Raw genomic sequence first — 14,563 nt, forward strand, 5'->3', positions numbered from 1 at the left:
CTGGCCATTCCTATATGCAAGCTACGCTAAAGACTGATGCAGAGCAAACTGTCTGTGGATCATGTGTTCTAAATTACATTCAATTTTCCAAAACCCCCAAAGACCTCATGTGCTCAGCAATGGTCTGAACAATGTGCTCAGCATTCTAGCTTCATGTTTTGTGAAGAATGCTGTTAATAACCTCTTGCTATTTCTACTCCAATCTTTTACAAGATGTGCAAAACAGAAAATCTTATCTTTGAAGCTCAAGACTCTTAAATCATAATAATAAGCAACACCCTCTCTTGCTCTTGGGGGGAGAAGCTGTTTATTTTTGCTCAACTCAAGGAACATGCTCCATTTGATTTGGCAGGTCTGAATAGCATGCAAATTTTAAGAGTAATCACTATTAAGCATTCCTTGATGAGGTAATTGGGATTAAGTAACTGGTGCACTAAGAAGTGTTAAGTGTCTGAGACCAGATTTGAACTCAGGTCCTCCTGACTGCAGAGCTGGTGCTCTATCCACTGCACCACCTAGCTGCCCCAATATACATTCTTTAAGGTTCATAAGAACAGTCGTGGCCCTTCTTAAAGTTTTCATTTCCTCAACCATATTCTTTTCCTTATATTTTTTAGTGACATTTCTGTCTGACAAAGTCAAGACCTTTTCCATTTTTATGGGAGGAAAGAAATAAACATTTATCAAGCACTTACCAGAAACTGTGCTAAATAAGTGCTTTAGAAAAATATCTCATTTAATCCCCATTTTAAGAAGATTCAAACTTGAACTAGTCTTTATCTTCAAAAGTAACTGTCAAAGTAGATATGTCAGAAGTTAGCACAAGACAGAAGGATGAATTGTAATCCTTACTATACAGAAATTCATATTGTTACCATTATCATTGTAGAGGTGTTGGTTTGAGGGCCAGAAGACCTGGATTGAAGTCCTGCCTTTGACATCTGGATGTGTGGCCCTACACAAGTCTCTTAACCTCAAAGTAATCAGATAACTCTCTAAGAATATAAATTACAAAGAATATGCCTGCTGAATTAGAAGAGGAATTTCCTCAGTTGGGAATTCTTCATGTACCTATAAAGTCACAATTATAACCTCTAGTTCTGTCATCATCTTGGGTCCACACAGCAGAAAATGAATGGTTAATTACCATGCAGATAACCAAACTAGATAATTTAACGTAAGTATCCATAGCAAACCTCAAGTATGTGTATTAGTTGTTTGCCTTAATACAATGAAACCTAGCAATTGCAACTCCTCCTTATGTCTCTCCTCCCTTTCCTTCTCCCTTTCCTTCTCCCTCTCCTTCTTCCTCTTTCTTTCCCTCTTCTTCTTCCTTTCCCTCTCTCTCTTTCTTTCTGTCTGTCTCTATCTCTCTATTTCATGTTCATTTTTTATCTGTGAATATCTTTTTATTGCATGCTATTCAAAAGAAAAAATCACAGTGCAGGGGAAAAAACCATATAAATCCAAATCATTTATTGTATAGTATGAAGAAGCCATTCTTATCCCATCTCTGACCTCTATCACTGATAGATCACAAAAGCCTCAAATCTTTTTTCCCCTAAAGTTTAAAATAAATACATTTCAAAAATTCCATTTCTGAGGAAGAATAGACCAATATCAAAGCACATGATTTAGTGCTAGAAGGCACCCTCAATATAATCTATTCCAATACTGTCAGTTTCCATTTGAGAAAACTGAAGCCCAAAAGAGTTAAATGATTGCCTGAGTCACATAAGCATCACAGGATTTTAGGCTAGTAAGGACCCTCAGGAATATGGGGTAGGGAGTGGAGATGGTGTGGGAGGGGTGTTCAATGCAAAAAGTTCTAAATTTGAAATCAGAGGACATGGGCCTGCTTACATCCTCTGTTATATTGTCGATTTCCTCAACTGTGAAATGTGTGCTCCCCCAGTTCTAAATCTCTGATCTATGGCTACCAAAAACTATAGGGTTATCTCAACTCTATCCTTTTCATTTTATAATTGAGGAAACCTCATGTAAATTCTCTAGATCTCAGTTTCCTTAAATAAATAAATATATATATATATATATATATATATATATATATATATATATATATATATATATATATATATATATATATATATATATAAATTGGTCTCCATGGCTTCTAATCTCTCTTCCAGCTGTAAGATTTCCACCTTGAAGCCAATTCTCCTGATTGGTCAGTCCCCAGATTAACCAATTATTTTATGAGAGGCCTAATTCACTCACTCTCCAAATTTTTCCAGCTCGGCACAGTAGGCTTGTCCCTTAAAATCACTCCATATACATTCCTTTCCTGGATCTCTCTTTGTGTTGTCCTACCACATAAGAATGGATCTTTCAATTATGAAAAGAATTATGAAGCAAGTTTCTCTGATGAAGGCTTCAGTTCTCAAATGTATAGGGAATTGAGTCAAATTTGTAAAATAAATAAATAAGTGAAAAGCTATTCCTCAATTGATAAATGATCAGAAGATAAGATCTCTACCCAAGGAGCTAGAAAATCATTCATATCCTTTGACTTAACAATATTACTAAGTGTGAATCCCAAAAGAGATTTTTTTTCTAAAAAGGAAAAGGACCTATATGTACAAAGATATTTATAGCAGCTCTTTTCCCAGGACAAAGAATTGGAAACTGAGGGGATGCCCATCAATTGGGGAATGGCTGAATAGTGATTATGATGGAATATTATTGTTATATAAAAAATTATGAGCACGATACTCTTAGAAAAACCTGGAAAGTCCTCCATGAGCTCAAGCAAAGTGAAATGTTCTGTATACATAGCAATAGCAAAGTTGTGAGATGATCAGCTATGAATGACCTTGCTATTCTCATAAATATAATGATCCAAGACTACTCTGAAGGACTTACGATGAAAAATACTATCCATACCCAGAGAAAAAATTGATTGTGCTGAATATAGACTGAAACATAATTTTTTTTAACTTTTTTTTTCTTAAGGGTTTTTTTGGGAGGAGGGGGAAATTGTTTTCTTTTACAACATGACTTTCATGGAGATATTTTACACAAGTTCTCATGTATATTCTCAATGTGGAGGAAGGAAGAGAATCTGGAACTCAAAGTTTTTAAAAAGTGTAAAAAATTATTTTACATGTAACTGGGAAAATAAAAATATTAAAATTAAAAAAAATTAAATTATATTGGAACTTCCTTGAGAATAGGGAATGGATTGTTTTGTTGTATTTGTATTCCCAGTACTATACATTAAGTAAATGTTATTTATGTCTCTAAAGATGCATATTATCTATCTACTTATCTATATATTATCTACCTAAAGATATGGATATATACATATGTGTATATGTATACATATGATATGTATATATATGTGTGCGTGTGTGTGTTTACACACAAGTATATCACTTAAATAGGCCTAGAATCAAATCATACTGAGTAAGGCTATGTAAAAGCTAAAGCTTCACTTATTAGCTGTATGAACTTGAACAAGTCACTTAACTCTGCCTCAGTTTCCTCATCTGTAAAATGAGATAATAATAATGCTTTCTACAGTTGTAAGAATCAATTAGGATGATTATAAAACACTTAGCATAGTGTTATATAACTATTAGCCATTATTTTTACTAAATCATCTATCTATCTATAGATATACACACCACTCATTTAAATTATCTTCTTGAGCAGATAAGTAGTAAAATGGATAGTGTTAGGTCTGTAATCAAGAAAATTAATCTTCCTGAAATCAAATCCAGCCTCAGACTCTTACTAGCTGGGTGATCCTGGGTAAATCACTTGATCCTGTTTGCCTCAGTGTCCTCATTTGTAAAATGAGTTGCAGAAGGAAAAAGCACACCATTCTAGGAACTTTGCCAAGAAAACTCCAAATGAACTATGAAGAATAAATTAAGAAAAATAAGACAACTGAAAAATGACTAAAAAATGTAGTCTATAGTAGATATAGATAACATGTCTTTTTAAAGATATGTATTATCTATGTATAGATCTCATATGACCATTTAAGGATATATTACCATTTGTATATAAATATTGATATTTATCTAGATAGATATAGATACTTATAGTTAATGATAAATATTATCTAATCTATCTTTTTATATAATAAATATTATCTAATCTATCTTTTTATATAATTATCTAAAGAAATCTATCTATCTGAAGATTATCTGAAACTAAAGAGATCACTTCTGTAGCAAGCGAAAGGCCAGATCTTGTGCCTCTCCACCATGAAAGGCTCAGTCTTTGAAAACTTGTTTGAGGTTAGAAGGGAAGGGGTGGGGGGTCTCCCGCGGTCTCACCAGTTACAGTCTCCTGCTGACTCAAAAGCCCGAGGTGCAGTGTAGTAAGTGAAGATCTGGAAAAACATGCACACACGTGTTTGGAAGCTAAATGAATCCAGCAGCACCCTTGCCTGTGGGTGTCTCGGTGGTAGGTCCCTTCAGTAAATGAGGTTTTGAGTAATGATGCTTTAAAGTTGATTCCCCCTTTTGAGCGCTCCGAGCCCCAGGAACCTTGGTCCTGTTACCCATAGAAGGAAGGACGCCCCCGCCCCACAAAAGAAAATCTGGCTTTTTTAGCTGGGTGCAGCCTCTTGGAGAGGGCAGGCAATCCAGTGCCCTGGACGTGTTAAGGGCAAACTGGAGAAGCCGCGGCTAGTGAGCTTGCAGATGGCCCGGGAAAGAGAGGGCTCTGATTCCTTCTCCGTTGCGGGGAGAGTCCTCTAGGTGGTGCAGGTGAGTTTGCCGTGAAGGAAAGCCCCTCGCTCGCGCACGACTTTTCCAAACTCTCCAACAGGACAGGAGGCAGTGAAGGGAAGAGTTCCCGGGATATCTTTTGAAACTCTCAAGAGCGCCAGCGCCGAGCTGACCCCAAAGGCCTCGGTTCGCTGTGCCCCTGGTCCCTGGGGGAGCGGAGGGACCCTGCAAGGAGTGACAGTGTGGCGACAGGTTCCGGGAGGGGAGCGTTCGCTGCTCGGGACTGCCGGAACCTGGGACTCCCGGAGAAGCGGGACCTTCGCCGGCGCTCTCCTTCCAGTCCGACCCATCTGCGGAACGCCTGCTCGGGACCGGCCGTCAGTGCCAGGTAAGTCTGGGTCTCTGCTTGGGCTGCAGTTTGCCCCACATCCTCCACCCGGGAAAGACGGGGCTGTCTGTCGGGGGAGAAGAAAGAACCCAAGTGCACATTTTTTAAATGCATCTCATTTTTTCGTTATGTTTGAACAAGCTGTACCTAGCACTGTGCGTCTGGGCTCGGGTCTTTAAGACCCACGGTGCCGCCTTTGTTTGGGGGGAAATACTGGAAACCCAAATTCTCTCTGGGTGCAGGTTTAAAGGGTTAGCCAAACTTTGCATGTGCTTAACTGGCTTCAAACACTTCGGTTACTAAAAACAAAGGGTGCCTCCCAAGAGCCCCGGAAAGTGTGTCTTCCAGCACTTAGAAAAAAAGATGACTTCTTTTAAGAGGAAAGTAGTTAGGACAGCTGGTCTGTTCCGTTCTAAAAACCAATCAACAAACATCCCTGGTGCCTAAAGGTCTCTTCTAGGTGAGGTTTTGAAAAAAAGCTAATTGGAGATGTTACCAGTGTGCTCTAAAGTCATAGGATGGTGGTAGCAGTAGTAGTAGTAGTAGTAGTAGTAGTAGTAGTAGTAGTAGTAGTAGTAGTAGTAGTAGTAGTAGTAGTAGTAGTGGTGGTGGTGGTGGTGGTGGTGGTGGTGGTGGTAGTAGTAGTACAAATAGTAATAGTAGTAAAAGTGGTAGTGGTGGTGCTAGTAGTAGTACTAGTACTAGTACTAGTAGTAATAGTAGGAGTAGAAGTAGTAATAGTGGTAGTAGTGGTAGTAGTAGTAGTAGTAGTAGTAGTAGTGGTGGTAGTAGTAGTAAAAAGTTATAGTGGTGCTAGTGATGGTGATGGTGGTAGTAGTAGTAGTAGTAGTAGTAGTAGTAGTAGTAGTAAGGTAACATTTTATATAGTGCTTTGAAGTTTGCAAACCATTTTACATATGTTATCTCATTTGATATAAGCAGGTAAGACACTGGACCCCTTGAAGCTAATTTTTAATCCTGGTTCTGCCTTTTATTACTAGGTATGTCTCATTAAACAAATCATTTCACATCTTTGGGCTTAATAAGTAAAATGATGAGTCCAGACTGAATGACCTCCAAGGTCTAAATTGAGCTTTAAATTTAGGGTTCTTTGAAACCTAGCTTTGCACATAAACGCTGATGCTTTCTTAACTATGTGATTTTGAGACAATCCCTTCCCTGGATCTTGATTTCCACTTTTGTAAAAAGACAGTATTGGACTAAGGTACAACTAAGTTTTCTAAGGTATCTTGTAGCTCTAAATTATGGTGATCCTGTGTCTCTATCTAGCTGGACCTGGAAGTGAGAACTAGTTTTGAGCAAAGACTTGATATTTCTAGCCCAGCTATTCCTTTCTAGAACCTCAAAACACAGCAGCTCATGTCCCCTGAAGAGGAGTCAGATTTGTACTCAGAGGGATAGCCATTCTCTTTCTATCAAGTGTCTTAAGTATTTTTCAATAGTTCAGATTAAAGGACCCAACTATTAAAGATGAGGGAGACTTGAGAAGAAAATGGCAACTGGGCAGAAAAAAACATCAAAATAGATGAAAAATAGAAAAATAGGAGAGAGAGAGAGAGAGAGAGAGAGAGAGAGAGAGAGAGAGAGAGAGAGAGAGAGAGAGAGAGAGAGAGAGAGAGAGAGAGAGAGAGAGAGAGAGAGAGAGATGAAGAGACAGTGAAAAAGATGTAATAAACACCTGGTCAGCTGAAGAATGATGAAATCATCTGGATTTAAATTAGGCAGAGAAATGCATTGTTGACATGAATAGTGTGGAGGACAGGACAATATAGCAAAAGAAAAATTAAATTAGACCTCTTATAGTCTTTCTTCGAGAAGTAATCTAAGAATCAAACAAATGGTAGCAAATAGTAAAATATGAAAAAAAAAAAAAAAAAAAAAAGGTAGTGAATTTTAGGGATGAAGCCAATTCAGATGATTAAGGTCAGGAATATTTAGTTTGGGTTTCTTGCCTGTCATTGTCTAAGAATGTCAAACCATAACAACTTGAGCACTTGAATATACAATTTACTAAGTCCAGCAAGAAGAGAAATTGTCACTGAGTGTGGAAAATCACAGCTTGTCATGATTCTCACGAGTGCTTATACTCCTTTCCAGCAATGAGGCAGTGAGAATTTTTGAGAACTTTGACAACCATCTGCCTTACTTCCTAGAGCACGAACCATCTTGCCCTTCACAGACCTCTGCCCTTGCCACTGGCTCCTTTAAGCTTGCTTTGTAGAGAAAACTTTTTGGCACCAACATATCTGGGGAAACCCACCAGTGACTCACCCTCATATTTCTTTAGGAATACTAGTTAACTCAACATAAAAGTTAAAGAGAAGGGGGAGGGCAAAATTTTAATCTGTAGATAAAAGTCAAGTACCACTGGTAGTTTCCCCAGCAGTAAAAGCCTGAGAATCAGACTTAGCTTGTCCTTCAGGCCACCAGAATGTTGTGGGTCAGGCCCCATTTCACAAATGGCATCTGTAAGGATCAGTGGTGGCCTGAGGATAACCAAATTGCTCACAGGCCACCAGTGAGCCTTGTAGTAAAATGTTCTGCTGTTCACCTGGTCAAGGGACTTAGTGTTAAAGGAAGAGACCTTAGACAGATACTTTCTTGAATGGGCAAATGGAACCTTGGTCACCTGACTCCCAGTACCAGGTCTAGGTAAGTCCTGTGGTTAACAAAGAATGGAATTCGTGCTAAGGAAAATGCACAGGCTCATAACTTCAAAGAGTCAACCAAATCTGAAATTCAAACACTGCAGACATAAACATGATTGATTTTTGGAACCCAGCCCCACTGCTAAGTGGCTCATTCACCTCCCATTCTGTTTTTTTGCTGTTCTCTTCCTGACTTCAAGGAACATACCTTGCACACCACCTCTACCCTTGGGCCCTTTTCTCTTCCAATATCACAGAGGGCACCTATCCCATTCTCTATCTTGGCAGCTGTTGTATGATCTATCTAAGCGTTTTATCCTCTCCAATATCATAGTTAATTTATATGTAATAAGCATACTTCATTAGACTAATAGGTGTAGGGAAGAACAGCGCCAATTTCCAATTTTAAGTTAGAGGTTCAGTGTTAGATCTCATCCTCTCTAGTTGGTTACCTTCAGTCTAGTTTAAAACTTTTCCTATTGAGTCTTTCTTTAAAAGAGTAGAGCAAGGAAAAATAGAATGTGAAATGAATTTCTCTTGAGAGGTGATAGGCTCACCCTTCTGAGAAGGCTTTAATCATTTCTTTAAAATTAGTTGGACTATATGGTTGCTAAGGCCCCTTCTAATGCTCTATAGTCAGAGGAAATTTCTTTTTTTCATTATTAAAGATTTTTATTTTCAAAGCATATGCATAGGTTATTTTCAACATTCACCCTTACAAAACCTTGTGTTCTAATTTCCCCCCTTCCTTCTCCTCCCATGCCCTCCCCTAGAGTAAACTAATATAGGTTAAACGTGCAATTATTCTTTATATATTTCCACAATTATCATGCTTCACAAGAAAAATCAAATCAAAAAAAAAAATGAGAAAGAAAACAAAATGCAAGCAAACAACAACAAAAAAGAGTGAAAATACTATATTGTGATTCCCATTCAGTTCCCAAAGTCCTCTCTCTAAGTGCAGATGGCTCTCTTCATCATAAAACTATTGGGACTGGCCTGAATCATCTCATTGTTGAAAAGAGCCATGACAATCAGAATTGATCATCACATAATCTTGTTGCTGTGTACAAGGAGCTTCTGGTTCTGCTCATTTCATTTAGCATCAGTTCATGTAAGTCTCTCCAGGGCTCTCTAAAATCATCCTGCTGGTTGTTTCTTACAGAACAATAATATTCCATAATATTCATATACCACAATTTATTCAGCTATTCTCCAATTGATGGGCATCCACTCAGCTTCCAGTTTCTAGCCACTATAAAGAGGGCTGCCACAAACATTTTTGCACATGTGGTCCCTTTCCCTTCTTTATTATCTCTTTGGGATATAAGCCCAGTAGAGACACAGCTGGATCAAATGACATGCATAGTATTCAAATGAAATTTCGAAATAAAGATACAAAAAAAGGTAGGTTTTTAACCCATGTAAGCCCTCTTGATGAAAGGTCTGGTAAGGAAGAGGTTAAAGTTAGGAAGCAAAATAAGATTTTTGGATGACTTGTGCACTATAGTCCAAGCAACCCGTCTTTTGTTAAGGGAAAAAAAAGGAGGGAAAAGCTAACCTTCTTACCCCTCATCAGTATTGCTCTCTGGGATTTCAAAACAACGCCAAGGATTGGCTAAACCTCTCCAGGACCATGAATGTGAAAAAGCCTCTGACTCAGCTCTCAGGATTGAAGTAGGGTCCCTTACTCTTTCCTAGAACAGCTGAGAGTGGGTACCAGACCACCAAGGTCCCCGGATAAACAGATATCCCCATTCCAGCTAGCAGCTGTGTACCTCTTGGGCTTTTGCAGTCGCAATTCCAGGCTTTTAATATTTCTCAACAGTCATATGCCTGAGGATGCAAAATCTCCCTGGCTTCTGAGAGGCCCAGCTGCCTCAGTATTATCAGAGCCTGAGGCCACCGTCATCTATTCCAGCAGCTACTGCCTGCAAGCCTGCTTCCCCTCTTCTGATAGCTCTTAGTTTTATGGGAAGATTTGCATATGTAGCTAACCAGGGATGCCTTTGTTCTCTATTTCCTACAAATCAAATTACTCCAGAATAGGTAACAATGATAAAGATCCCGAGGGAGGGCGTGACAGTGTTGCATAGGTGGAGAGATACCACAGCTAGGATAGACATTCAGTATTTCATCAACTTTACAAGCTAATAAATTCCATCTCTGTCTTGCAGATTGTTGTTATTTTTTCCAGTGAGTCATTGACGAAATCAGCTATAAGTATAACAACAATAACAAAGCTACCCATTAATACTAAGAGGAATCCAAGTCAGTAGTCTTAAATCCAAGTGGAGTTTCTAAGATTTCTTGCACATATATTTACATATTGTAGTATAAAAATTACAACATGCCACCAAGTATGCAAAGCTAAAAAATCCTGTATAAATGCATGGAAGATCATCAGACTTAGAAGGGATCCTAGCTCTCATCAGTCCAAACCTCTCATTTTACAGATTAAAATCATGGCCCACAAATTTGAAATTAATAGAATAAGCTCACACAGGCAGTTAAAATACAGAATTGGGATTCAAATTCTGGTCAAAATCCTATGCTCTTTATACTAGAAATATAATCCTGCTCCTCTCCTTTTCTCTTTCTTCCCCAATAGCAATAGTCAATTTAACTGTAAAATAAATGATAGTATAATGTTAATAAATTTTAAAATTAGCATCATAGCGATGATCAATTCTGATGGACGTGGCCCTCTTCAACAATGAGATGAACCAAATCAGTTCCAATAGAGCAGTAATGAACTGAAGCAGCTACACCCAGCAAAAGAACTCTGGAAGATGATTATGAACCTCTACATAGAATTCCCAATCCCTCTATTTTTGTCCATCTGCATTTTTGATTTCCTTCACAGGCTAATGGTACACTATTTCAAAGTCCGATTCTTTTTGTACAGCAAAATAACTGTTTGGACATGTATACATATATTGTACTTAATTTATACTTTAGCATATTTAACATGTATTGGTCAACCTGACATCTGGGGGAGGAGGGAAGGAGGGGAAAAATTGGAACAAAAGTTTTGGCAATTGTCAATGTTGTAAAATTACCCCTGCATATATCTGGAAAATAAAATCTATTTAAAAAATTAGCATCATAGCAATAGGATCATGGATCTCAGAAGTCACCTAATCCAATGGCCTCTTCTTGACAAACATAAGAAAGCCTAAACACTAAATGGAAAATGACAGGTGAAATAAATAAGATCATTCATTGCCAAATCTTGTAAAACCTCCAGCAATCTCTTAGGTATCACTCAATTGCATGAAGGACAAGGGAGAGAAGGAAGACATCACAGACTTTCTGTTAAAAAAAAAGATTCAACCCCCAGCTGTACTACTTAACTACCTATGTGATTCTGGAGCAAAGTGTTTAATGTCTCTAGACCTCTGTTTCCTCATCTGTGAAATGAAGGGGTTTGGCCTTTGTCAGAGGTCTTCAAACAAGGGGTGAACTAGCATTTGTAAGGTGTGTGGCCATTCTTGTGATGTTTGCTTTGTATTAAATTACCAATGAGGTCCCTTTCAACTCTGAAATTCCAAGACTTCTGTATCTCCATGGTTTTTATCGGCTTTACACCTATGATGCAGTGATCCTGTATGACTAAGTCCTCCTCCATTGTACAGTGGTACAGATAAGATCGTGAGTTCTCAAACTAATGATACTGGAGCCCCAATTCTATCAGGGTCTTGAGCTTGAGTCCAGCTCATCTGTCAACCAAAGACCAGCCTAACCAAGTTCAGAGAGGTCCATTAAGAGAAAGATGGTCACTAACTGATGAATCATGAGGTAGTGGTTTTGAAGATTTTATTTGTAAACCCAGAACTGAAACTTGTCAACACATTTTAGGTTTATTTTCAAACTTAAGATGGCTTTAGCACCTAGCCCAATGTTCTCATTCTTAGTTTAGTAAAGTCTTGTTAAATTGAATTCTGAGTCAGTAGAATAACACGCACAAAAGAAAAACAGTCAAGAGTTTACAAGAATGAATGTCACTGGGGAGGAATAAAGCATTTATATTGTGTCTGCTATGTGCCAGGTATTGTGTTTAAATACTTTTTTTTTTTAACAAATGTTATTATCTCACTGGATCCTTTTGCCAACCTTGGGAAATAGGCGTTCCTCTTATTCCCATTTTTGAGTTGAAGCCGAAGCAAACAGGTTAACTGTTTTGCCCAAGATCACATAGCTAGTGTCTCAACTCAGATTGGACTCTTCCTAACTAGAGTCCCAGGGCTTCATTCATTGCACCACCATCTGCCTCTTGTAGCACTGGGTGGAGGCTTGGAATGCTATTCATTTCCACTTGATTAAGAGCTTAACTGGCAATAAAAAAAAAAATGAAGAAGAGAGAAAAAGTCAGCATCAGAAGCAGCAGCTTCCTCTTCCTAATTGGGAGGAAGCTACATTTTGATGAGCAAAGAAGCATTCATCCAAGAGCAGGCAGTGTATTTCCCTAAATGTTTTCAAAAGCCTCCTTCACTGTGTGTGCCATCATGGAACTAATTTAGAGTTCAATTTAGCACCCAATTTGGCATGTCAACCTGTTCTCAAGTGCAGTAGGTGTTTTATGCAGTTAGCAGAGAATCTCTCTCTCCTAGGCTTTGGTTCCTCTGATTTCCTTATGCACAACAAAACTGGGTGCAGAATCCCTAGGTTCTGCAGATAACTCATAGAAATGGGTGATCATGAAGACTATGAAAGCAAATGACTCTGTCTTGTTATTGGAAAGATAGGTCATCATCAGAGAAGAATTAGGATTTTGGATTCTTTGATCCAAAGTTCATGATAGTGCTACTGACATTGTACAGGATGGCTAGTCAAGTTTTATGGACAAACTATTTTATACACCTAGAAAGGTGAAATGTGTACTTTACTGCTTCCATTGAGCTTCTCTGTCCATGTATAATACTAACTTTGATTTTTAATTCTTTAAAAAAAAAAAAACCAGAAAGGCGTGGGGCCTTTTTAAGGGCACCTTGGAGGGCTCTTAAAATGTATTTTCTTAAGATTTAGTCCTTAATATTGTTTTTGAGTTGCACTTGTAATAGCTATTGCTTACATTTCCTGACCATAATGAAAAAAATAAATCAGAAAGTACACATTAGGGATGTAGTTCTTTAGACATTGTTTTCCACAGAACTGAAGCCTTTCTTAAAGAAGGATAGCCAATAGAATCTGGCAATAGCAGCTTTTTCTAAAAGTTGAATTTGTAATGAAAGCAAATCATCACTGCACTGTTAGACTTACAAAAAATATGGTTTTCTCCTGAAGGGGTTCTTTGCATATTTAATAAAAATCACAGATAGTAAGTTAAATGCAATAGTTCCTCGGTCTAAACAATTAATCAATAACCATTTGTTAAACCTAATATATGACAGACAATATGAGGGTACTCAAGATACAATAACATGAGGGTCCTTTCCTTGGTAAAAGCTTACCTGCAAAAGAGCAGCTAAAATGGTACAGTGGCTAGAGTATTGGCCCTGAAGTCAGGATGAGTTGAAATCTGCCCTCAGCTAGCTGTGTGATCCTAGGCAAGTTACTTAGCCCCAATTGCCTCAGCAAAAATTAAATTAAATTAAATTAAAAGATAGCAAACTATACAAAGTTACAGAGTATGAGCCATGTGCAGAATGTGGGGAGAGAAAACACTAAAAGTTGAGATAGGCAAGGAGAAATCAGGGAAGCATTCATATAGGAGAGGGTATTTGAGCTGGATCCTGAAAGAAATGGGAGATTCTAAGAGAGAAAGATAAGATATGAGTGCAGTCCAGGCACAGGGGACAGCCAACCAAAAGTACGAGGACCAAAAATGCAATATTTGTGTAGATACTAGAGTAGTTTGCCATCTCCTTCTCCTGACAATTTTACATTTGAAGAAACTGAGGCAAACAGGGTTTAAGGACTTGCCCAAATAAGTATCTGAGGTCATATTTGAATGCAGGTTCTCCTGACGGCCGACCAGGTATTCTACCCATTGAAAAAGTTTAATAGAAGAAAGACATAAAGAGGCAGCTGTGACATAGAAGATAGAGAGCTGAAAGCCTAAGTTTGAATTCTGCCTCTGACACAGATCGATTGTATGTCTCTGGATAAATAAATCACTTATGCCTCTTAGTGTTCTAGACCAATAAAGTCAAACTCAGAAACAGGAAAGTCATGCTGACTTAGAAAACTGCATATTAATACTCTTTATGTTCTATCATATTTTAATTTATTGTTATTTTTATTGTTTATTATTGTTGTTAATTTTTTCTCAACTATATTTTAATCTGATTTGGACCACACTCCAGAACACTGCAGACAAATTTGGGGGGTTATCTACTCTAGGACTTGTCAAGCTCAAAATCGCAAAGAGGAGTTTCATTTGGGAGTTCTCAGTATCCTTGAAATCCTAAGTTCAGTCCCTTATAATGAAATTAACTTGTAACATATTTTTGTTATTTTTTTTTGCTTTGATTAATGCTCTATCTTTTGTCATTTGAAAGAGAGAAACTCTCCCCCTAATACTTTATTGTATATGTTCCAATTATTTTGCTCTCCGTTTGTACCTTTCTCCAAGGGATCACTGAGTAAATGCATCTTACATCTTAATTTGCTAAGGAAACTGAGGCAAAGGAAAGTTTAGTGTCTTACTCAGCATGACATAATTTCCTTTCTATAAAATAAGAAAAAAATAGCAAATAAAGGAAATTTAGGATCTCAGGACATTCATCATCTCTGAAAATGAGTAGTGAGACCAAACTTTCTTCTCAATTAGTGCCAGTGGGCTTTCAACTAGAGGTTTC

At 37.9% G+C, this 14,563-nt stretch overlaps 1 protein-coding gene across 2 annotated transcripts in view; it reads left to right on the plus strand.

Moving 5' to 3' along the window:
- Positions 1 to 4,802: 4,802 nt before the first annotated feature.
- The window catches only part of EDAR (ectodysplasin A receptor), a 115,203-nt gene continuing 105,442 nt past the window's right edge, over positions 4,803 to 14,563 (plus strand). For both annotated transcript variants that reach the window (XM_074299633.1, XM_074299634.1), the window contains exon 1: positions 4,803 to 5,091. The gene's annotated coding sequence lies outside the window, so the exon portion shown is untranslated. The remainder of the gene's footprint in view (positions 5,092 to 14,563) is intronic.

Source organism: Sminthopsis crassicaudata, chromosome 3 (genome assembly GCF_048593235.1).
Source record: "Sminthopsis crassicaudata isolate SCR6 chromosome 3, ASM4859323v1, whole genome shotgun sequence".
NCBI lineage: Eukaryota > Metazoa > Chordata > Mammalia > Dasyuromorphia > Dasyuridae > Sminthopsis > Sminthopsis crassicaudata.